This window comes from Stegodyphus dumicola, chromosome 3 (genome assembly GCF_044657685.1).
Source record: "Stegodyphus dumicola isolate Sdum_Otavi_A_Nest chromosome 3, ASM4465768v1".
NCBI classification, from domain to species: Eukaryota; Metazoa; Arthropoda; class Arachnida; order Araneae; family Eresidae; genus Stegodyphus; species Stegodyphus dumicola.
The window spans coordinates 266,100,170-266,126,431 of NC_140770.1; the positions used below are offsets into that span (position 1 = coordinate 266,100,170).

At 32.7% G+C, this 26,262-nt stretch overlaps 1 protein-coding gene across 2 annotated transcripts in view; it reads right to left on the bottom strand.

Moving 5' to 3' along the window:
* Positions 1 to 25,965, bottom strand: part of numb (NUMB endocytic adaptor protein) — a 153,190-nt gene extending 127,225 nt beyond the window's left edge. For both annotated transcript variants that reach the window (XM_035350381.2, XM_035350382.2), the window contains exon 1: positions 25,737 to 25,965. The gene's annotated coding sequence lies outside the window, so the exon portion shown is untranslated. The remainder of the gene's footprint in view (positions 1 to 25,736) is intronic.
* Between the last annotated feature and the right edge of the window lie 297 nt (positions 25,966 to 26,262).

Sequence of the window (26,262 nt, forward strand, 5' to 3'; positions counted from 1 at the left end):
AAATCATTCGAACAGTGGAAGAAATATGCAAAAAAATCATTATTAAGCCAACCAAACACAAAACGAAGTATTTTTCTTTTCATTTATAACTAATTAAAACATACTTTCCGCTTTCCCGCATATGACGGGTATACGTCATCCAATTTTTTATTTATACACAATACAAATACGCCATTTAAGCGATCTGCACAATCATTTAACGAAAAAGAGAGAATAACATTACCTTTTAAAATATGTATAGGAACAGTGGCTGAAGAGAGCATGCAGAAAAGAATTATGTATGATCATGCAGCAAACTGATGATTATGACAGCTCTTGTCAAACTCTACGTGTAACAATCAAGAAACACCTTTCTGTTTAAATGTTTATTTTTCAACGACAGCAGTTATTGGAAAAACATGTTATCATAAATGAGACTACATTTTTGACAAATTGAACATACGGTACCACATCTAATTCCCTACAGATTATAACAAGATGGTCACAATTTTAAGGGATGATAGAACATGGCAAAAGGGACAGTTTTCATAATACAACGCATGGATGGAAAAACGCGTTTTATTTGTACGCGTACAAATAAAAATATGCGATGAGTATTTTCCAAAGCATAAGCCAATCACTCCGCCGTCACTGTGATATATGTTTTGCATTTGACTTCCGTTCATTTGAATAATTTTTGTAACTACCTAACATTATTTCTTGTTAATATCCTTTTACAACGATTTTTCGTTTTCCATGTTTTTCGTACTGAGCTTCCGCGTTCACATTTCTCATTCCGGCAAGCATGGTATTGTGAAAATTGTTACTTTTGCTTTGTTCTATAGCCCCTTGTTGTGCGAGATAATCGAGGGTCTTTGGCCATCCAGACATTTGATAGGCACCATTTTGCCAAATGAATTTACTCACTCCATGTCACATTTTATTATTTTCACATTATTTCAAGACTCTTCCATTATTACTGTACTGAAAATTAGGTCCAATAATGATTTTAAAGATGTCCTAAGTGTTCAGTACTGCACTCAGTAGATAATTATTTACGTTTCTCTGCTGCCGAAACTATCGATGAATCTTATGATCCCGTGTATTCTCATTAGTTTTTAAACACATATTATAGTATTTTGTAAATTTCTTATATCGATTGCACGGACTTTATTCTCGCAATATTTCTAAATCTTTTGCTAATGTTAAATTGAAATGTAGACTATTAATTCTTGTACTCAGATGAAAAGCAGAGCGCAAGTCTTACTTTAAAGTTATAATTAGAAACCATTAACTTTAGAAGGAAAGACATGGAATGTCAAAAACAAGAGAAACTAAATGTCAGACAGCCACGTTGTAAACGCAAAGGAGAAGTATTATAATAAATTAGATACGCAATTCTAACAGCAAACGATAAAAAAGCTAAAAACATAATAAAAACTATCTACACCAGGGTTCTCAACCGGTGGTACGCAAAGAAGCAATGTATTTTTAAGTATTAAATTCAAAAAATAAAACTCCGACATCCTGATTGAGTTCTTTCTCTAACACTCGTAAATTTACGCGATCTGAGCTTTGTTCAAGAGTGGTGGTGGTAGTAGTACTTTGTAGTGGTGGTACTAAATAAAGGTTTTCAATTTTTGTTTAGATGGTACGCGTTAGTCAAAAGGTTGAGAACCGCTGATCTACACTATATTATTTCCATTGTAAAGTAGACTACAGTATGCGACCGTAAATTAAACTATAATATACGCTGTAAATATAACATGCCTTTTAGAAATCAAAACATTCATACGATTATTTTGTAATGACTTTCCTTTTACTATGCTGGTCTTGAACCGAACCCGCAATCTCTCAAAATATGCATGTTTTTACTTACTATTATTATTATTACGGAAGGATACTTCTTAAAATATTCTTAAATAATAAATTTAATTGTGTAGTAGATTATAGTACCTCAACGTAGGCGGTTTCGCACACTGGTGGGCGCTGAAGAGATCTCGGAAAGTGTTGCTGATCCTAGGCTAAAAAAGGCGTTGAGGAGGAAATTGATAATAAGAAAGCACTTAGGAAATCTAGTTACATAAACATTTTTTAAATAAACACCTTAGAACTCCTCCGATTATGCAAACGTTATAAATATGATCATACCAAATCACATCAGCCGACCTTTTACGTCTGTTAGCCTGTTTTGTGTAAATTCTTTGTTTACTGCACAGGAAACATAAGACGGAATCAAGATCTCCTAGACCGAAATTCTCAAAGCAAGTACTTTGAGAAGCAGGTTCTTTACTTTTCTTTTCTTTTTTAAACGGTTGCACTTTGTTTTATTACTGAACGCTTTCCTCCTCATTTTTATCTCAGATGAATATTTTTGTACCCCTCACATTTCCCGAAATAATGGTAATGTATGCATAATCATAAAAGAAAATACAAAAAATATTTTAGTAAGCTTCTTTTTAATAACTATGAGAACATCCAAGATCAGACTTTTATTATGGTATTAGTCTAGTTAGATATTCAGGCTACATTCGAGCCGTTCCTCGAGAAATGCATGGAAACGCCAGTATGATTATAGTACTCTTATAAAAATTTTAAATAAGGCAAATTGACAGGAATGTTTCTACGAAATTAAAGAAGTGCAGTGTGGTAGATTCGTTTTAAATGAAACTTCTGATAAGCTACGAAGATACATATTGACATTCCGCCTCGCGCTCTCGTGTCTGAAGGTTGCTCAAAATTATGTCTGAGAATTCGCAAGTTCTTACGTTTCACAGGGATTATGGATAATACCTTACTCGAAACGGTGAATGAAATTAAATATTTAGGCGTTAATCTTGATCATAAGTTTTGTTGGAAAAAGCATATTATGTAGCTATCCAATAAGTGTGAAAATATACTTAGAGGACTTAATCATGTCTCTTGAAATACTTTTGCTTTAAAATCTAATGTTATTGATATGATTTATAAGCAGGGTATTGTCCCCTTTATTTGCTATGCTTCTAGAGTGTGGGGAACAACTTTAGAAAAGAAGATTAATTCCCCTATACTTCGCAGAATTCAAAGAAGAATTTTACTAAGAGTTGTGCGTGGCTACAGAACAATTAGCCATGAAGCCTGTTTCGCAATTTCAGGATTTCCTTCGATTGACCTTCATGTTTTAAATGACAAAAAGTTTAAAGATACCATCAGCAAATTTATATTCGATACCAAGGTGTTGTTTGAAGATCTTCCTCGTCCTGCCAATCGTTTGCCCATTCAAACTATCATTTATGACAATTCTGTTGATGATAATTTCCCTGATGTGTGTTATACAGATGGCAGTAAAATTAATAATCGAGTTGGATTAGCTTATGTCGTTTTCCATCATGGTTCTAAACTGGAATACAAACTGTTTAGAATTCCCAATGAATGCAATGTTTTCCAAGCCGAACTTCCCGTATGGCCGGCGTCGGTCCTTGGGAACCGGCACTGAAATTTTCGTTTGGTAGGCGTCTTGGCTGGCGTCGGTCCTCGGGACCGAAAGTATTAACATTCGCTACCACGAACTTTGTCACGCACTGGCAGGGTTTGTATGTCGGTAGCCGACAAAGCTCACCAACAGATAAATTCCACTAAGTGGATGAAGTCGCGGATCACCCTGCGACATTGAACCACTTGATCGCTCGCGCCGGCTGAACGAAAAGGATAGCAAATTCGGTGGCGGGCTCAGAGTGTTAATCAAAAATTCGTAACAATTCGTAAACTTGTAACTGTATCAAAAATTCGTAACAACGAATTTTTGATACAGTTACAAGTTTTACAAAATGTGAAATCGATAATAAAACAAATTTCAAATTTGGAATGCCCCTTTTCGCAGTAGGATTACGTCATTCAAAATTGGATTGCTCTAGGTATCATTGTTTTATCACAATGCGAGAAACATACATACATTTATGCAGATTCTTCATTACTTAATTTCTTCAAATATAATGCAATACTCTTAACATTTGGTGGCAACAATTTGAAACGTCATACGCCGTTTATAGTGATTCGACGCAAAATCGCAAAACGGAAACAATAGTCCTTCAGGAACAAAGCCCCTTTGGACTAAAAAGGGCAACAAGCCCAAAAAAAAAAAAAAAAAAAAAAAAAAACAGGATTGGAAAACTATGATCTATATCAATCTTCTCTCCATACGGTTTGACAAAGACCAGGTTCGTATGTAAGCACTGGTTGACATTTGACCAGCTTTGGGAGCGGGGTCGAATTACTTATGGGTAGCTATATACCGAATTTAATCGTGTTAAATGTCAATAGTGAGTTATTTCATAGAGGAAAATATAACTTAACATCAGAAGTACTTATTTGAAAGAACAGTCCGATTATATATACATGTAACATAAAGAGTTTGGCAAACAGCTACATTAACAGGTGGCACGAATATGAAAAATAAGATGAATACTACACGAAATGTTTTGTTTGATTATCGAGCATTCTCCTTCGTTGACGTAGAAAACTCCATTATGTCTAAGTTCACTTACCGTTAACACAAACATATTTTCGCAACAGAACTTGTTATCCGCTTAGAAAATAGAAATAGGTGGTTTAATAGCGCCATTTTTAAACCATTACGAATATTAAAAGGAAATTTTAAAAAATATATTTCAATATAAACAAATAAAGATTATATACAACTCCATTATCAAGGATTTTAAAATATACAAAAAATATTACAGTTCTAAGCTCATTGATTTTTTTTTTTTTTTTTTTTTTTTTTTACTTTTCTCGTAATGAAAGGTAAAAACACAGAAGATATGGTTACTTTTCTATCGTCGTTCAAAAACTAGCAGTCGAAAATACATTTGAATTTTACTGCTTTCTGAATAGTGATTTTCGTTAACATATATCCTCATTTAGCGTAAATGCTTTTACATGTTTTCTCATTGATTATGCATGACTTAAATAGCTCTCTTTCCAACATGCAGTGGTTCTGAGCTTTCACCTCAGAACTTCGATTTAGCCAGTAACACCGACGAAAAATACTCTTCTTAATGAGTAAACGAACTAAGTCTAGCTCTACAAAAGAATTAAAAGAATTCAATCTACGGCATACATGTATTATGTTGATGATTGATTTGATTTTGATTTATTAGATTACGGCAAAGCACTCGAGGGCTATCTGCCGCCTTAAGGGAGGGATGCCTTCGTGGAGGACTTTTTAAGGGAAACTGGCTCGTATACACGTTACACATGGGGAAAACCACGAAAACACCCACGCAGCCAGCCCGTTCGCGGGATTCGAACTTCGGACCGAAGTTGATGATTGAAATCTCATTTATTTTTATAGAAACAGTTTAAATACTTGATTATCCCCCCCCCTCTAAAAAGTTAATAATTCAACATTAACATGGTGAGGATGAAATGTTTGAAGCATTAGGCTCCTCTAAAAAATAAAGGGGCACAAAATTAAAACATAATAAATCATATTTTAATATAATATTGGTTAAAAAAAATAATCGAGAAGGCCCAAGTTTGAGATTTAACTAATTATTTAAATCTGTAGAGGCACGGCGGGGGATAATTATTAAAGGTGAGCCACCCCTCGCACACCAAATAACGTTTTCTCAGTAATGCAAGTGTTTTTGGAATAGCTGAAGATGTTTAAGTCCTCTGTCTTCAGATGCAAAAGCCACATTTTCAAGAAAAGCCAAAGATCAGCTAGAGCTAGATCACGAGAACAAAGTAACTTGAAACATGTTGATTCCCGAGGTTAAAGCTGACACAGGATCATCTTTATTCTGTCCATTCGATTTATCTTCCATGTCTAACAAAATGCGTCAAACACGAGCGGATTACAATGAAATGCACAAAAAAGCTTTCTAAAAGAAAAAAAAAATATATTAACGAAGTGAAAGATGAATTAAGAAGAAAAATATATTATTATTATTCCTAAGTAATTAAGCGGACTTTTAAGATCACCTCATTTATATATATATAAAATACGCCCAAAGGGACTTTTTTTAACGTTTTGTGTGCTACCTTTATTTATTAAATATCATGTTCTTAAAGCATAAAATTCAACTTAACAATAATATCGCAAAATAATTTTAAAATGAACATATCTTTATAATTTCCGATACACAGTCTAGCGCACTGTAGATTTTTTTATTTATTTATTTAATTTTTTTATTATTTTTTTGTTCCCCCGTACAGTGTTGCCATTCTCGCTTTGAAACCATTGAGTTTGTTAAGTGTTACAAAATATGAAATCGATACCAAAAAAATTCCAAATTAGGGCTTTCAGATGCTCATATTCAGTGGAAGATCACGTTGTTCAAAATTTGATGTCTCTAGGTACCGTTGTTTTTTCATAATGCGAGAAATATACATACATTTATACAGATTCTTCATTAAACTTCTTTAAATATAATGCAGCGATCTAACATTTGGTGGCAACAGTTTGAAAAGTAATATGCCGTTTATAGTGATTCCAAGCAAAATGCCAAAACGAAATGAATAGCCCTTGGGGCTTAAAAGAAAAAAAACGCAATTACATTATTCTCAATTTCCTTTTACTAATGGAGATTCCTACATCGCTCAGCTATACAAAGAGCGTCCCAATAAATCTAGTATCATACAAAACATTTAGAATCTATACAAAATGTTCTCCCTTGATTACAGGACATAGATGTAATCATTGTGTCCGCTCCAATCATGTGTTCCATGATGTATGATTAATCTGACAATAGAGGTCCAGAACCATTTCATATAGGCGCTGCTGACCAACAATCTTCTAGTAGTAAACAAGATTTTAAAGTTGTGAAAGGTTAAATCATGACGTCACATCCGGACTTCATGAAGGCTGCTCAAAAAACCCTCGATGGCGTACCCAGCGCCTTAAAAATTCGTGACTAATCTTTATGATACTAAACCGATGGCATACGCAGTATTTGTTTCCTATGTTACATCAACTGAGACGATAATTTAAAATGATTTGTAAATTAATTATCCTAAAGTAGGCAAAACACTTCTGTAATACTTTAGGCAACTTACATTAGTACCTGTTATAATCTCATACATGCGCATTTGCTTGAATTCAACAAGACCAAATAATTATACAAAATAACTATTTTCAACGGAAATTCATGCGATGCGTGAAATAAGTAAGCAGTTTGTTTACAAACTTAAAACTTGGGAATGTGAAAGAAATTATTTCGAAGTAAATGACGGGAAGTGAGTATTCCTTTACGATTTTAAAGAAAGCTATAACAGTTACGAAACTTAATTCTTTACATATCTTATCTTAAAGTTAAACAGAAGTAGAAACAACTATCTTTACAATTTTCTATGACCATATTTATGCAAATAAAAGTAAAAATCTTTGTACAGGCAGGGCCCACCAGCGGCCGAGCGGTAAAGTCGCTGAACACTGGTAGTTCTGTCCGAGGTTCGAATCCCTCGAATGGGCTGGCTGGCTGCATGGTCGTTTTCGTGGTTTCCTCCATGTGTAACGTGTATACGAGGCAGTTTCCCTTAGAAAGTCCTCCACGAAGGCATCCATGCCCTTATAGCCCTCGAGATTTTGCCATAATCTCACACACACACACTTTGTACAAGCAGTCGGAGGGAAGAACACTGATATCAATTAATAATTAATTACATCAACAAAATCATTCCTATCGAAATTCTAAAATTTATTTCAAAATATTAAAAAGCCCATCAGGTGTATTTTATTATATATATTTATATTAATTACAATACAAAAAAAAATTACACCATTAAAGAGAAAAATTATACAGAAATCTACAGAGGCTTGACCGCATAATTTAGCTAATGATGGTTTTACGTTTCAATTTTTAGTTGAATAGAAAAGATCTTCTATTAAAGGATATCAGCACAGATGAAGTTCTCTATCGCTTTATGAAGTAAGCCTACATTTTAGCTTACTAGGCCTTAAAAAATTCACCTCATTTTAAATAATAGTTTGATTGATTGATTATGATGAAGAACACAAGGGCTACCTGCCTAACAAAAGAGATACGTTCGTGAAGATTTCCTAAAGGAAACTGGCTCGTAGTCAGTCACATTCCACATATTTAAAATCATGAAAACGCTCATGCGTTCAGCTCATTTGCCGGGATTCGAACTCAGACGTAATGACGTCACTTGTTCAATAAGCATTTCAATTTTAGTTCGTGCTATCACGCACGAGTCATCTCTTGGTCACGATAAAATCATGTGCCTACACAAACCTTATAATATGTATAGATATTATAATTATAAATGACATGTATAGACATACAACTTGAAAACTTTTAAATTTGCGAAATTCCATTTCACTCTTCAATAATATCTTCACTGTATGGTTAGCAGTATATCAGACAGCATTCGGTTGCACACTGTAACTAAATCCTTGCCTTTTTCAAATGCAACTGTGGATCGTGTTTGATGGCATTTCATTCCATGAATCTCGAAAAAACTCATCTAATCAAAGACACTGAATGTGAATGTCGTAATCTGAGATTTTATTTCCAAACCGTTTTGGTATTCTTTTAATATTTCAAATCTTAAATAGCCGAAGACATAATTTGTCAGATGAAAGATTTCAAAACCCTTTTTCCCGAGAACCATAACACGAGATTTTATTGTAAATTTAGAGATTTCTCACGATAGATTCTCAAGCACAAGAGCCAATTATAGCACATACTCTGGAAGTAAAATTATGGAATTTGATTTTATTTTGCAAAGGATCTTTAATTATATCTTCGTTGGCATTAGAGCTATCTTCTGTATTTGCTTTCTTATTTTTGTGCCATTGAATCACCGAGTGAATATCATCGATAAACACGACTAATTCGTCCTAAGTTCGGATCCAAATGAATAAATAAGTTGGTTGCATTGGGGTTTTCAGGATTTTTCCCATAGATAATATTAACATAACCCAGTTTAGTATAGAAAGTCTTTCCTTGTAATGCAAATACCCCTCATGTGCTGTTTCGTAATAAATAATCTCCTCTATCATTGGTTAGTAAGTGATTGATTTTCGACCTTTTATAAAGTTTTCCCTATTGTCAGATTGTTCATTCAAGAGAATAAGCACAAACTCGAAGAGAACGCCATATCACATGCAGCCACACTAATATTTATTTTAAACCTGAAATTTCCATTACTGCTATAGATTATTTTGAAGCACAGAAAACCTTTTATTTCAGTCTCTTCAGCTATTAAATGCTTATTCCGATATCTCCATTTATCAGATGCTTATCAATTTTTGCCATCTTAATGCTTTGAAGATGCGGTTCGCTGTACAAATTTTCGTTGATAACTGTATCAAACGCTGATCAAAATCATAACTGGCACAGTTACGTAAGATACCTGCAGAAAGTAACTGCTGATAACTTGAAATCGCAATGGATGGTTATGTTAATTGACTGGTTTCTTCGTAATATTATAGTCTTTTTATAATCCGAAGCTTCCGAGATTTTTTTTCCCCCAAGACACAAACACCCAAAATTCGCTCACTAAAAACAATACACTTTTCGAGGTGTTTAAAAATATCTAGAATTCTAAGATATTGACAGAATGATAAACAGCAGTTAGAAAAGTAAGTAAAACTCGGCCCAAATTGGTGTTAATTTCAGAGACGTGGTAGAGTTCGAATGTGCCTTTTGTTCAATTAAACTGCCACGTGATCAAAGTCAATTTGAGTCATTCTTCCAGATTTCATAGCTAAAATAAATGGAACAAAATAAAAAACGGATTAAATAAATACGACGCCCATGAGCATACCACATTTGAACAAAACAAAAAACAAAACCAAAAAAAAAAAAAAACTGAAAAGTTTCAGATTTTAAATTACGTCCAAAGTGGTCTTTTTTTAACATTTTGTGTGTTACCTACATTTATTAAATATCATGTCCACCGTACTTAAACTATAAAATTCAGTTCAATAGCAATGTCGCAAAATAATTTTAAAATGAGCCTATCTTTAGAATTTCCGATACACAATTCCACGCACTAGAGATAAAAAGGTCTTTTTTTTCCCCCGTAGAGTGTTGCCATTGCTGGTTTTTAAATCGTTGAGTTTGTTACTCAAAAATTCGTTAAAGTTTTAGAAAATATGAAATCAATAATAAAACAAATTTCAAATTCAAATTAGAGCTTCTACATGCCCATATTCCATGGAAGATTACGTTATTCAAATTTTGATGGCTCTAGGTACCGTTGTTTTATCACAATTCGAGAAACATACATTCATGCAGATTCTTCATTATTTAATTTCTTTAAATATAATACAGGGTGATAACACTTGGTGGCAACAATTCGAAAAGTGAAACAATGCCTAACGTGAATCGACGCAAAAAGCCAAAACGAAATTAATTGTCCTTCTAAGCAAATTTTCCCTTTAGACTAACAAAACACAGTCTACAGACATTTACCTCGCGTACAAAATTAATCTTTTAAGAAATCTGTGCTATTTTTTTTTTGGTATCTTTTATTACAACGACGGTAAAATTACAAAAAAAAAAAAAAAAAAAAAAAAAAAAAATTGTGCTTATTTAAAGTGTATCACGTAAAGACATAAGTCTTAACGTGATAATCAGTAAGCGAAGTGTGTTCTAAAATAAACGCAAAAAGGAAATTTATTATATTATTAATTTAAATAACTTTTAAAAGTCTGAATATCCTCCCCCTCTGTAGCTTGTAGCATTAATATCGGTTGAAATGATCAAGTTTTTTTTCAACCTCTCTCCTTCCCGTTTTACTTCACAGGAATAGATATGTTACAGAATCCACGTTTCATATGTGTCCTATAAAAAAATCTTTTTAAATTGGGTAACCTCCAGATGTCATTAAGCAAATGAGATGCTCATTAATGTAACTATCCATTAGGAATAATTACTTTTATTTGCCTTTTTAACAAAGCGTTGTAAAAAATTTAATTACAGCTGTACATGTCTTAAGACATTACTAAAATGAAGTAGAAGTGAAATCTTAAAATTCAATTTCTTCTTACAAAATCTGCTTTAATAATCATTATTTCAGTTTACCGTTCACGCAACAATAAAAACCTCAACCGTCACGCATTTTTTGTCAATCTCATTTTCATTTGCAGTTTTTAGCACACTCCATTAGAAAAACGGTATCATTCATCAATTTCTTCATAATTTAAAGTTGCAACCGCACAGTTTTTCTGTAAGATTCCCACGGATACTTAAGAAATATATAATGCTCCTTATCAGTGCGGTGTACACATATGGTTACGTAAGAGAATAATAGTGACATGTTTTTTTAAACCTCCCAGCAACTACATGTATATTATTAAATTAATTCGATTTTTAACGAAAAAAATACTGAATTTTTGTGAAATTTCTTTAAAACCAGTGCTTAAATTGCGCCGGAGCCCGGCTCCGGTACTTCTCAGTTTTTAAGATAAATTACAATCTTAGCCGAAGCACACCGGAGCCCTAAATAAGATGAACTCCGGTACTTCTTTTTATAAAACTGAACCACAATTTAAAGGGGGAAAATTTAGAATTCGTAACGTTTAAGTTTAACAATAAGCAGACCTTGCAATACTCTATTTCCCTAGAAATACGAACTCATGAAAACATGAGACGTTCAAGTAAAGTTCCCTCACTCACATGCAGAAACCTTTCCCTTTAAAAAGGGCAATAAATTTGGGAGAGTTTATTTAGGAACGCGTAAATTACTCGCTATGCCATCATATCTAGTGTATTGTTATCGAAACTTACAATTAGTTATCCTCGCAGGCAGGAAAATTTGTGTTCTTAAATGTGCGTTAAGTGACAGCGAGTAGAATAAGAGTGAAATACTGAGATAAAACTGATCAAGCACGTCCTATACATCGTCTTCCCACAGTATCCACTAATGTGGGGGAAAGCGTAAACAGCAACTCTACATTCATCCTTAGGAGTCAGATTCAGGGCTCATTTTACCCCTGACACACATCTGCTTGATGGCTATAATTATATCAGCAGAGAGCCGCGATTAAAGACAACGTTCTTCCTCACCAAGATTCCCCTCATTTTTTGTTTCCACCCACTCATACCCTCATTCTGTTTCGCCCTGGAATTTTCATCAGCTATACTTTAAGTATATTTAATTATTGTGATGATAAACAAACTTTTCTCCCTACGATCAGAGCTTAAATTGGGCCGGAGCCCACCGGATTTCGGCTCCGGTGCTTTTTAGTTTTTGTAATAAATCATAATTCTAACCGGAACGCACCGGAGCCCTGAATGCTGCACCGGAGCTGCATTCTAGCCGGAACGCACCGGAGCCCTGAATCATCGGACACCGGAGCTCTGAAAAGGCTGCGGCACTTCTCTTATGTAATTCAATAACAATTTCAATAAAAATTTTATCTCGAAAATTTTATTTTAACGATAAAATTATTCTAAAAATCGCTCATTAAATTTCAATTTATCTCTTTACATTTTATTTAATTTTAATTATTTAATAACTTCAATCTTTAATTATTTCAATAAATAATAATTAATTATCAATTAAATTATAATTAATTATATAATAATTATTGATTAAATAACATTTTATAAACTTTAATTAAATATCTTTAATTAATTTGATAATAATTAACTATTTAATTTTAAAATTATTAATGAGTTTAATAGCTATTTATTTACTCTTGTTCCTCTTTGCTGACAGTCTTCCATAGGGCTCAGGCACTTCTAATCTTAGAATTTAAGCCCTGCCTAAAACTAAAATATTAAAGCTCTCAGAAACCAGAAGTTCCGCAATATACCTCAAAACTTTCAGGGTGGAATTCTTGAAACGTTTTATTTCATAAAATATACATTAAAACTCAGAAAGAAACTAAACAGTTAAACGAAATTCTCCCGTCATGCCTACCTGGAAAAATTACGCTGCCAATATACTAACTTCACCACCAATTCTGAACACGAGATTTCTCTTAATTAAATTCTTGACAAATGCATTAAAACTTCACTGCAATTACAAACGAATTCAGAACGGAAATTCTCAGGATTAAACGGCAATTTCATCCTTGAGGGTCCTCGCTTACTTGAGAGATAATAATGTAAACATATCGGAAAGTAAATTCTCGGGATTAAATGGCAATTTCATCCTTGCGGATCCTGGTGTAGTTGAAGGATAATAATACAACCATATCATCCTCACAAAAATTAAATTTATAAAAAAAATTTTTTTAAGCAACCATGCGCTTCGAAATGCACTTTAAGAATTCTCTATTCGTATAATTCTCTCAAGAAACAAATGTCTTCAAACTTCGAAGACAAAAGACTTTCTCTCGAATTCAGTTTGCACCAAGAGCAATATGCTGCGTCAAGCACAAACATTAACAACTGAATTCATATACGGTAATCGTCTTTCCGGCTGACAGAATATAACTGCTTTCCATTTCCGAAAATAATCAATGGTATTTCGAAAATCCACGAAAACGATAAACTCGAGCATTTTTCCAATACCTTTTCCTATCAAAACAATATTTTATAAAAATGCCATTTTCACGGGATCGATCATATAGAAACAGAAAGGGCATGTTTCTGTTCTATCCAAATAAGGATTACAATCATTGGCATCTTCAATGCTGCAAGATAATGCGGCTTCAGAAGCTTTAAAATAATGGCAAATCAAAGAAAACAATCGCTCTCATGTCATATGCGGTTAAATGAATACTCTTCCATTTTCTATCTCCATTCACCATCTTCAATCTCGGATTTCCGAACAAACCACTGAAAAGAATTGATTGGTGTGAATCGAAACAAAAAAGTAACTTTCCTCATGAAGCATTAACAGAATGCTTCTACAACTAAACTCGGTTGGTTGAAAGCACAAAGACTCATGCTCTTCTGAGAAGCGAACTCATTAAGCCTTCAATCTAAATACACGCCAAAGAATTATATCTCACGCCCGTCGTGACTGGCGCTATCTTGATAGTAAATGATTAGCATATTCAAAGAAAGCCTCTCGTTTGACCTGACATCAACCATAACTAGGTATATTATTATACCTTTTCTGTGATGAATCCTTTTCCTGGTATCAGCTTTAGTATCATCAACATCTTTGTATCTTAGAATTCACAAGCTAATAACGAACTCAGAAAAGCTTAATATATACCAAATAAAAATAATAATTACGAATTGCTAATTTTTTAACCTAATAATAACTGCAATACTCACATTTTTAACCTGTCTTGTATTCTATTAGAAAATAGACGAATTCCTAAATTTTTCCCCCTAAAGAAATAATATTGTTTTGGACTTGCCCATATTAAATAAACAAAATGATTGACTTTATTCTCATAATAACAATAACAGTAATAATAAATGCATTCTTTAAAATAATTAAAGAATATTAGAACATACTGCACGTAGGTCAATTCATGATGGGTATTTTAAAAGGTTTTAAAACACTGAGTACATAAATGATACTTATCACCTCATGAAATACTCAAGAAAAATAATTTGATGTACTTTAATAGTAAATTAATGAAATTCAATATATTTAAGTTAATTATTATGCTGAACCTCGTCATTTTCTTACTTTACGAGACGCTAATTAAAAGCATTAAAAAAAAAGTAAATCTTTACACATGGCCTAAACATCTTTTCTGTTTTACTTGTTATTCGCTTCTTTAAACTTATTTGAAAGCAAAAAGTAAACTTTTCAGAAATTAGTTATGTCAGTATGGTAAAATATGTACATGTGGACTGGCAGACACCTAAAAATCTATTTATACTGTTCAGAGGGGAAACTCCCTTCCTTCAGTGACTACACACCTTGCTCATTAAGCCTATGGGTATGACCAAACTCATTGTTCATTTAACCATCCCTTCACTAAGTATGTTGACTAAGGTGCATTACAGGAATCGGCCAATACTGTACCTATAAGGACAGACAGCTACAAATGCCAATGCCTTTCCTGGTATTTAAAACATGTTCAAAAAAACAAACCAGTCAGCTTCACTATGACACCATACAGGGCAGCAGAAGAATAACACATTTAGTAACTACTAACTCTCTTTAACTTAACTCTACCAGCAACTCGACAGCACTTGTGGGCAAAAACAAACTGCAGACTATGAAAATACAGAATAAAAGTTTTCAAAATACCCAAAACTCAGAGCAGGTCTTGATCTATACCATTCTATACTTAAAATGATTTCTGAAGGGCAGTTCCTTTTAGGTTCGAATCTTAGTCTAGCTAAATATTATTTTAAATTATACAATACCTTAGGAAGTATAAATAAATCTACTTTACATATATAAATGTGTTTCATCTCTTTCTTTAATTTACTACACCATGAATGAGAGAATGTGGAATTCTCTTCATTATGACACCAACTGATATTTTTTATACATCATTATATTTAAACTAAATTTTGGTCTGATTTTTTTATGCCATTTCAAAAGAAAATTTTAAGGCAGTGGTATAGCAGTAGGCAGAGCTTTTGCCTCCCCTCTTAGCTCACATAAAAAAAATCTATAAAATGTCAAAGTGGCTTGCAGGAGTGCTTACAGTTTCATGAAGTTAATAGAGAAATTAAGAATACAGAAATTTTGTGCTGCTTGCCTTTGAAATAAAATTTAATTCCAATGCTTTAGAGTGCTATTTTGCTTCTTTTTCTCTTCAAAAATCATTGATAGCATTCTAGAATTGTGTTTTATTTCTTCAGTTACTGTTCTATAGACAGTACAATAAGATTTCTTAAATACAAGGTATTCATGTCTAGGTCTCAGCTGCTTCTAAATTAATATGTGCATATTTAGAGATTCTTCTTACAGCAGGTAATAGAGCAGTTATTATGAAATTTTGCAACATATTACAGTATTTGGAATTGTATTCTAGACACTGTATTTTAAAAGTAAACTGCAAAAATTTAAAGCAACAGTTTCTCTACTTCCTTGTTTTATATTTTCAAACAGCAACAGAAATAAAACTTTGAAGTGTTTCTCTTTCAATCTCAATGCCACTACAATTATCATTAAATGACATTCAGGTTTTCATTCGAAACTTTCAACAGAATAAAGAATTCAGTCTAGAAACAATTCTCTCTTCAATAAAATTCTGTATGGCAAGCATCTTGTAATTCTTCACCTCACGAGTAAAAGAGTGGACAAGACTGCTGAATACTAATAGTTCAACCTGGGCTCAAATCTCAAAGAATACTCAAACAAATGGCTGCATACTTGTTTTGTGATTATCATATGCAAAATATGACTGCCAGAAATTGACTTTTTTAAACTTGAACATGAGCAAAATACCAAGCTTGTAAATTCCTCATCTGTAGGCGAAAAACCCAGACAATGACAAATCTTGGTCAGCAGTTGCAAACTGCAACCGGATGACAGGAGTCCTGGCTTACTATGACCAGACGACTTCATAAAGATAGCCTTCACCCCCCAACCAGAAAGCTGCATACCATTGACAACAGCCCATCGCCATCAACATTTACAGTGATGTTGTAAGATCTAACTCACTTTGCTATCATAAATACTACTAGAACTCACTAAGAAACCTGGCGACATCTCACATAGGCGTAAAAGAATACCAGCATAGAAGAAGGGTAAAATAAACTTTTATTATTTATCACATTCTTAACACAAATGTAACACTACATGTTTCTTACAATAATACTGATGACTTGCAGTGGAACTTAAGAACAGTTACATAATAATTTCAAAGACAAAGAGTAGGGCTGGACTAATGATTTAATTTAAAGCTAACTAACCTGCTTCAACAAACCTACCCGGTGATGTACTTATTAAATGGCCAAAAAGGCATATCGGAAACTTCGTGTAACAGCAAGGACAAACAAGTGACATGCGCTGGCTAGCAAAACCACACTCTGAATGAACTACAATATTTATCTGTTTATATACTCACTTCACTTAACTTTAAATTTGTATCCTGGCAAGGAAATGCGAAGGGAAAATGAGAGGCCCAGGAAAGTTACAAAACTTATAATAATTTGTTATGTAAAATAAAGGAAACCCTACAGTATAGACAACACAAAGACTGGGCACCTCATTAATGGAGTCGCATCCTCTTTACCAATAAGAATTTTTTGTCTGGGAAACAAGTCTCAGTGTCAGTTAATATAGAGAGGTAGGACACACTCTCATCTCATTAACATCAGGGAAAGAGACCACTGGGGTGGTCCTGACGTGCTCATGGGGAGAGGCATTATGATGAACAAATGTAGAGAGCTCCACATCCGACAGAGGTTCACTTACCAGAGATCATTACTGCGATGAAGTTACTTTCTCCCACATATGTCTTTCCTAGAGTGCCATAGGTCACAACTTTGGTTTTATGGATGATCTCAGCCACATAGGACTCATGCTGTTAAGAAGCTCCTGGAAAGTGAAGATATCCATACAGTGGATTGTCCAGCACGCTCCGAGATACTTTAGAAAGATGCCTGGTAGCACAGTCTTACCCTTCAGAGAACGCCATAGAAATGAAACAGATGCTCTTGAAGAATCAGAACTCTTATTCGAAGAACTGTTAGATAATCTGGTGTTAAGTATTGACAGTTGGGTGCAACACAACCATTGCAGTTAGGGAATGTCATATCCTATACTAAAGCTGTTTGATTTGCTGTTCTCCTTCTTGAGCAGAGAGATTTTTGCACCAGTGACATTCTGTCAATAAAGCCTTTCTCTATTCACTTGGTTCTGTATGTGTCCTATTACTATACTTTTGTCATCTTTTAAGCACTACATTCTGCCTCTATAGTATGAATTTCTCATTCCCTTTTTTTTCCCCAGAACTATGGCCAAAATCAGAAAAGTTGCTAAAGTTTTGCACACTAGCTTATTATCTAATACTTTCTCATAATCATATTTTTCCCTTATTAAAAGCATGAGAATTGCCACTAGAAGAGTATTGTGCCTAATATTCCACACTAGGTTAAATAAATCAGCCTCTAAATAAAGCATTGTTTATAATTCAACTAATGCTTCCTAATAATACTTAGATCCTTTTTATCACAAAAAGATCATCAATATCTGCCACTTGATAAATAGTTTTTATGCAGAGATTTTGTAATTTTTAATAAATATCAATACAGTCAAAAGTCTTTAATCAGGACATCCATAATCAGAAATGATCTATAATCCAGACCTCAAAGCTACAAACTTTCTGCGCATGCGTAAACGCATAATGCGTTTACAGGGGGGTCGCGCCGCGCAATGAACATGAAGTTGATCTGTCAGCACTATCCTTATCTTCAGGGCAGATGTTTTTATTTTATTCAGCCTATAATTCCTTACTAAATGTAGTATTTCATCTTCAATGCACTCCATCCTTGATATGATTTAAATCAAATATCATGAATACACATCAAATAGTTTTCTGTTTGCAATTTTCTAATTTCGACAATGCGTAATGTATGCTTTACGCATGCGCACGTTGAAAGAAATGTTTAATAAAGTAAACAAATAAATAGTAAGCTTTTTTTTTTTTTTTTTGTAAATTTTGATACCCTTTAGATAATAATTGCTCTTTATTTCCTAAATTATGGTTTCATATTTTTAATTTTATAATTTCTGCATGCCATCTTACCAGATTTAAACTGATGATCTATAATCCGGAAAAACCGATAATCCGGAATCGCCAAAGTACCGACGAGTACGGATTAAAGACTTTTGACTGTATTATAATTATTTATATGCCTCAATGGTCTTATAAAAATAATGAAAAGGAATAAAATCAGATTCAAATCACAACACAGCCACTGTTGGCTGCATTGTGATTTGCTAGGTCTGCGGATCAACATCTCCACTGCAATGTAAATATTTTACTTTGATAAATAACAATATAAGCTCAATAACAGAACATGGTTTGGATTACCTTACGGCAAAACACACTAAGTCTAATGAGCTACAAAAAGAGAAGCTTTTTTGTGAAGAACTTCCTTGCATTTAAATTACATATTAGGTGTGTGTGTGTGTGATTATGACAAAGCCTCGAGGGCTATCCACCTAAGGGAAAAGATGCCTTCATGGAGGACTTTCTAAGGAAAACTGGCTTGTATACACGTTACACATGGGGAAAACCATGAAAACGACCATGCAGCCAGCCCGTTCACGGGATTCGAACCTCGGACTGAACTACCAGTGTTCAGCGACTTTACCACTCGGCTGTTGGCATATTACATATTAGGAGGACAATATGAAAACCTAATACAGTCACCTCACAAAAATGCACAAAATAAAATCTAAAATAAACTACATTATTTTGCATAGTTGGTCAATCCATACACAGCCAGTTCTGACATCAGTCTGAGAGAATTAAGCTGTAAAATTGCATATTAATGGATTTCCAGACCATTTGCAGTTAGCTTTTGAAACTATTAATAAAGTAATGACTTATATTTTAATAGGTTTATTAAGACAAAAGTCAGCACAGTAAAAGAAAAGATCCATTTTTATTTATAGAAACAAAATGAAAAAGTAATTATATGTACTATGTTAGGCAGGTACTTTACCAAATACATACTTATTTTTGATAAATTTATTATAAATCCTTGTAGAAATTTGTAAGCTTGTAGGTAAATGAGATAAAGTTGCCAGTTTATTTAATATTGAATGTATAATTTATTATTTTATCCCTTTTTAAAATTTTTCTCTCTCAATAAGTTTTTTTTTTTTTTTTTTTACCCTTTATATGTTCTTAATTTTGTGCTTCTTGAAATACTTAACAGTTCAGTAAAATATCAACTCTTTGGAAAGCTCGGGAAATGACGAATATAAAAATTTTGGACAGTTAACGCATATAAAAAATGCAGTCTAAGTCAGAAAGCCAACTGTCTAAAATTATAATACGAGTTACCTGATTTGCTATGAACATGAATATTAAAAACCCACATTTAAATCATGCAAGGTTTCAAAAAATTTTCAGATATAAAAGCCCATGTATTCATATGAAAATAAAACTTCATGACCATGAAAATTGGAAACGATCCCACTAAACTTGCATCACTCATTCCAAAAGAAGTTTGAAAAAAGAGATCACTTCTTTATTTAATTAGCTATGGATATAATATGTAAAACTTAAATTGCTTACAGTCTTTCACATTACAAAGCCAGTTTTTTTATTAGTTCCAAATTAAGTTGCATATCGTGCCCATTATAACATACACTTTTTGAGATGGCAGGTTTATGTCATTTTGAAAATACTGTGCATGCTGTTCTACTGAAGGAAGGTCTCAAATTTTAATCATTTTTTCAGTAAGTCTATATTTTAGGGTTCCCCTTGGTTTATCACCAAGTTGTTGTTTCATTTATGGTAACTGAGTAGTTGAATGTTATGCAAACCCTATTATGACGAGACTGGTTGCAGTGAATTTGACCCCTGGGAAAATAGGGCTTATTTCTGCGTTGGATGTTGGTTAGGAAGTACGTTACGTATTTTGTGCTTTCACATTGTAAAATGGCTGATGGTGTTAACCTGGGTGTTTGGCGGTATAAAACAAAAGAACAGTTTTTTTTTTTTTTTTTTTAAATGGTTGAGGCCAAAAGAAACTTTGTTCGATGTAATTCAATGGAATATTTTACCTGGAACAAAGATCATATCCAACTGCTGGAAGTTGTACAAATGTCTTTTTGATAATGGCTCCGTTCACTTCTCAGTAATCACGCAATGACATTTAAGCTTATGGAAACCGGAGCTTATATCAATACTGTGAAAGGTATAAGGAGTGTAATAAAAAGGGATTTTCAAAAGAAATGCCATGGAGAATCTGGCACTATGGCACTATTTTAGTCTTTATTTTTGTGAATTTATGTGGCGACGGTAGTATGCATATTCTAGGTCGGATAAATTTGGAAAGTTTTTGGATACTGTTAAGGGATTTTGCATCTCACAGACTGAAGACCCAGAAATTTCTACATAAGATAAATCAATATTTCCTTTTTGTAGTGCATATATGAGATAGCATACTTCCTTTTTCATGTTATTTCACTGTTTGATTTGAAATGCAGTTTATTGAGATTATATATTTTTTGTTTGGTTCTAGTGCAGAACTGGGTGCCCGTTCGATTGGTGACAAATTTTGTTCAATTTTGATGATGAGTACATGGACAAAGTCAAGGCAGTGCGCAGTGGCAAGTTTAGGCAATTCTCAGATTATTTTTTTAAGTAAAAATACATCGATGTGTACATGGACACTGAGTTTGTGCAATTCTTTGACTTATTTTCGTTTTATGCAGTGCCTATCTAGAAATTATGCCTTGCTGCCACCAAGCTTGGCGTCAAGAAAGAATCACCAAAAAAACAAGGGGCACTCAACTGTAAACTTTTACATTTTGTTTTAATTATGTTTTATTACATTATGTTTCAAATGCCATTTTACTGGGGAGGGCATTGGATGTAAACAGGAATGATGCCGAAACATCACCAGTTTTCGCCAAGAGACACCCTGAAATATATTTTTTACCATTTTTTCAAAATGTGATAAAAAAACAGATAGTTGACTTATATCGTTCCTTGTAAGAAATTAACCAGCGTATTGAGAAATAATCAGGTTTATATATAGAAACAAGATGAAGATTTTATAATTGCCTTGCAATATCACACTTATCTATTTTTGGCACTAAATTGCAGTGTTTAGCAACAGTTTTTGTTTCTTGCAAGTTGTAGTCTTATACGTGGTTAATTGATGGCTTATAAGTCTTTTGTTTGCTTAATTTTTTGTGCGGAAAAACATTAGCAAATATTTCGGTTTTTTGAGTTTTCGGATTAGTGCTGGATAGTCAAGAATATGTACACATATACTTGAATGCTGGATAGTCAAGAAGTTTTAACCAACTGTCCAGTGACTAAATAGTTAGGTTATCACTAAATAGTTACATTTCTCTGTCAACAAGAGATGATGGCAGAAAAAACTGTAATTTTAATGACAGAACTTTTATTTGAAATAAAACTTTCTCAAAACTTCTACACAATGTGAAAATAAAAACCAGATCACTGCCTCTGATAGTCACTAGTTACAATTTTATTAACAATGCACTTCATAATTTGAAATTTATTTCTATTAAAAAGGTGTCATTTTTCAAACTGATTACCAAATCTCCTACTTTTAACATAATAATTAAATTTTGGTAACTAACAACAGCAATGTTTATACTGATATGACAGACATTTCATTCATTTCAAAAGATTTAATCATATTAAATCATACACAAGAAAGAAAGAGTATTTTAATTGCTAGACAGAATAATTAAATAGTCAAATACACTTATTTATTTATCATTTATTTTCAATAAGGTAACAGGAAAATTTTCAAAAACTCAAAATAATAAAGAAAGATCAAAACTTACAGTTGCAGTAATTAATAATAATCCAAACAAAATTGTATCTTATGTTTAGTACAGTGATTAATTTTAAGGGAACAGAAGACTAAATTTTTTATCTTCGTGGGGGTAAAAAAGTTATATCATAAAAGCAACAATCTGTTCACTGTCTTTACTGTTATAATGACAAACAAAATGTGAAAAGAGAGAGAACTCTATTTTTTTAAATGTGTGTCACAATATGTAAATGAATATTGCTGCTGAAAGATAAAGAAAAATAAGTACTCTTTGGTTATCAAGACCGGATTTAGAAGTGTATGCACATGTGCATGTATTGTATGTGCATATATGTGTATACACTCATATATATATATATTTATATATACACACATACATCAATTTCTGAACCTGGTCCCGATAACAGAACAGTACCAAAAATCATCAAGCACCAAATGCTACTGATAAAATTATACAAAATACAAGTGATTTGTTATATGTTGGAGCAAAAACTATAAATACAATGAGAATTAGGAATAAACAAGAACAACATGAAACTTGATTGGTTTATACCATCGTCAGGAATGTGGTAACAAAGCAAATTAAACCATTATCCATGTTTATACGTCACAAATTTTGATTCAGTATGACTACAAAATGTGAAATATGAAACCAGGAGAACTCATAACAAACTTTTAGATTATAACATAAGCTATCTAGATGATTTTAAAATTAAAATGTTGCAAAATTTCTTAAAATAATGCTGGAATCGTAAACAAATTTACAGCACACAGGATATATTATTTACATCTTTACATTATTTATGGATTTAATAAAGTTCCAAGTTTCTCAGAGCCTTGCCAGGTACCAATTTTAAATTGTTTATATTATCTTCAATTTTTCCAAAGAAATAAGATCAAATCAGTAATTTTGGAAGTCATTCTGAAAGTAACTCTATAAAAGCAACACTCAAAATCCATCAAAATAAAATCATAACTTGCTTATGAGTTAAACCCGTGAAAGATAAGGAAGAAATAACAGTTCTCAATCACTGAACTAAACCAATATTTTTCAATAACAATTACAGTGAACCTTCTTGCGATTTGGGCTAATGCCACATTAGGCTAAAAATATTTAAAAACAGCATATATTTAGAATTTCGAATAGACAACCTCGCATACTGGAGATAAATTTATTTCTTCCCCACAGTGTTGCCACTCCTTGCTTTGAAATTGAGTTTTTTTAATCAAAAATTCATTACAGCTTTACAAAATATTAAACAGACAATAAAACAAATTCCAAATTCAGGCTTCCAGGTGCCCATGTTCAAGTGAATGACTATGTTACTCTCAAAATTTGATGACTCTTATCTTACAGTTTTTTCACAGTGCAAGAAACGTACATGCATTCATGCAAATTCATTATTTAGCTAACTTTACTACAGAGCGATAATGTTTGGTGGCAACAATTTGAAAGGTGATTTAGACTTGTATAGAGATTCAACACAAAATGCTGAGACTAATAGCCCTTTGGGCTAATAAGCAGTGAACAGAACCTATTATTATTGATTATAACTGATAACTTCCACAGGAGAAAAAAATCACCATTTATCATCAACCTGGTTCTAGCATTTTTGATACTTCATGATAGATACAATGGACTATTTTGATAGATACAATGGATTGTGTTCAGAAGAATCCTAAGTTTCTGCAAGTTAAACCCTAGGGTTCCACAAGCCAAAATAAAATTTGACACATGTCAAAAAGAATAACATTAAATGCTTTGCAAAACTAAACAATTTTCTAATAGAAAATGAATTACATTTAGTTGAGAGGCTAAAATCGCTAAAATTGCAAAAATGAAATAGCTACAAATATTGTGTACTTATCAACAAGAAAAAAAAAAAAAAAAGTCTGTCAAAACTCAACTAAATTCCAAAATAATCAAAATGCTCATTGTGTAAACCAAAAGCCATTAATCTTTTTTGGAAGTATTTTATAAGAAGTGTCTCATAGACTACAAATACACAGGTTGTCAAATAAAATGGCAATTTTTATTCAGTTGAAAAAAAAATTTCTTCAGTAAAGACCTGTTGGGAACAGTTATAGAACCAGAAACATACGTAACTATTCATCTGGTGGAACATGAATACAACCTACTACCTTAACATATGAAACTCTAATACAACTACTCACAATTGCAGATGATTGTGATCTTCTGTATAGATACCTGCCTTAAAAAAACATGACCGTAAATGATGTGCAAAAATTATTATTTAACAATGATCTCAGAGATACTGGTAACTTCCACAATGGACTGTAAAAATCTACATTTCACCTCTAAAATCTTTTATGTCATCATCTGAATTTATGGACTTTATCATCTACACCCTACTCATATCTACTTCAAAGCTTGAAAAATGATCCAGCATCTAGATGGGGATAGGGCATCTGGCCCAGGTGCCTGTTGAAAAGAATAATTAGTTCACGAGAAACTGGTAACTTTCAAAAGCGATTGTCTTAAGAAAGTGGGCACCATAAAAAATTTCACAGCCATTAATAGTTCCTTTACCCATAATAGCAATCTTTTCATACAAAATACTATATTAATATTTTTTTAATAAAGTTGCAAGGAAAATAATAAAATATCTGTTAAACCTTAAACTAAGCACAACCTGCACTAAAAGAAATTTTATTTTCTATAATTTAACACCTCTCTCAAATAAAACTTTTAATGCTTTCCATGTGAAAAATTTAATTTCTTCAAGATTTTCCCACAAGTTCTGATGAGAATTGTAAAAGTGAACAGAATAACACATGTGTGATAATAAATTTGGAAAATATTACACTGGTACAGTTTTTGAAGATTCAGCCAATAAAATATACAACAATCTACAAAGAGGTATTTTTTGGTGAATATCAAGCACAATTTAACGCCTCAAATAATTTAAAAATGATTTATTTAAAATTATTCGTGACAGTATTTTACCTCGGGAGGGGGGGGGAGAGCCAAGAAAAAGCCAACAGTTCTGACAAATATAATAAAAAATCAATTTAAATGTAGTCAATATCTACGATAATTGATATAAAAAGCCCGATACAATTGTATATGATTTTTTGTTTTAATAGAAGTGAAGCGAATTAGGAACTACATTTCATATTTTAAGCCATACAAACCAACAATACAGAGCTACAAATGATACATAATAAAACAGATGCTGCCGCGAAAAGATAAATACACAAGTTTAATAGCTAAGAAGAAATACTTCCTTTAAAGGGAAGGAAATGGTTACCTTGAGACCGGAACGGCTGATATTAAGTAAACGCAGCAAACTTCAGCCGACAGAGAACAATATTTATATTTGCTATAATTTTTTAGCAAATTTAATTATCCGTCCAATATTTACATTCAAATATCAACATTTCAGTTTTAAAAAACTTAAGATTATTTACCTGCAAATCTGAACCTGAGTCTCGCAACTCTGTGGCAAAATCAAAAGCAAAAATGGTCGAGTGCAATAATGCTACTCTTAAAAATTGGTTTCGATAATATATCAAGAGCATTTAATACAATAAGCATCAAAGATATCTGAAGAAACGTAACACATTCCACAGCCAAAACTTTCTCGATTGACATTGATCCTCAAAACAGACGAACGTCGTTAACCTCGGGTGGATTCGCTTCACTTCATTCTGCTACACTTTTGCGCAAGCTCCTCCCACTAACTTTACTTTCACTTTCAAACATTTTTTTTTTTTTTTTTTTTTTTTTTTTTTTTTTTTTTTTTTAAATGACAGCTAGATTTTAGACTTAGTTAGAATCAGAAACTATACTAAATTACTTTAGCACATAAAAAAAAAATTACCCATCTTAACCATTGTAACTTTTTTTAATGCAAATAAATTCACAGGATAACAATAGCATGATTTGGCAGAAGTAGGTAACTTTTTTACTTTAAGCAAATATTTTACATTATTA